Genomic DNA, 708 nt, shown 5'->3' with positions numbered 1-708 from the left:
ATGAACAGATTCATACACATTTATTGTCTTTCTTAAGAATTTGTTTCATAATTAGATTATTCCCTAAAATAGACAAAAGTATATTTATAAGATTTGTAAGGTATGTGGCTAGAAAATGAAATATTAGCATGCCTTTATATATACATATAAAAGAACTGAAAAGCCAATAGAACTCATACAATAGTGCAGTTAGGGGGTGAAATAGTAGATAAATATGCTAGTGTTAGTAGAATTAATAACAATAAGTAAATAGAAAAATAACAGAAAAAATATCCCTCATAAAATAACACAAAATTCTAGAATTTTTCTGAGTCGGGAATGAAGTATGACTTTACTGTTGAATATAAAACTGAGCAGAGCAAATGTAGATACTTCATAGGTTTCTAAATGGGAAGACTAAATGTTATATAGATGTACATTGTTCCTGAATTAAATAATAAAGTAAATGGAAGTACTAATGGGGATTTTATGGAACTTCAAGCTGATTCTGAAGTTCATACAGAAGAGTAAAGAAGCAGAATACTAACACACATTTGAAATATACTACTGTATATTAATTAAAACGTGCTAGTTAGCAGATACCAGTGTGGGAATAAAAAAATAAATGAAGGGGGGCACTTGGGTGGCTCAGTGGGTTAAAGCCTCTGCCTTCAGCTCAGGTCATGATCTTAGGGTCCTGGGATCGAGCCCCACACTGGGCTCTCTGCT

The sequence above is a fragment of the Mustela nigripes genome, chromosome 14 (genome assembly GCF_022355385.1).
Source record: "Mustela nigripes isolate SB6536 chromosome 14, MUSNIG.SB6536, whole genome shotgun sequence".
NCBI lineage: Eukaryota > Metazoa > Chordata > Mammalia > Carnivora > Mustelidae > Mustela > Mustela nigripes.
This window is presented reverse-complemented; position numbering follows the sequence as displayed.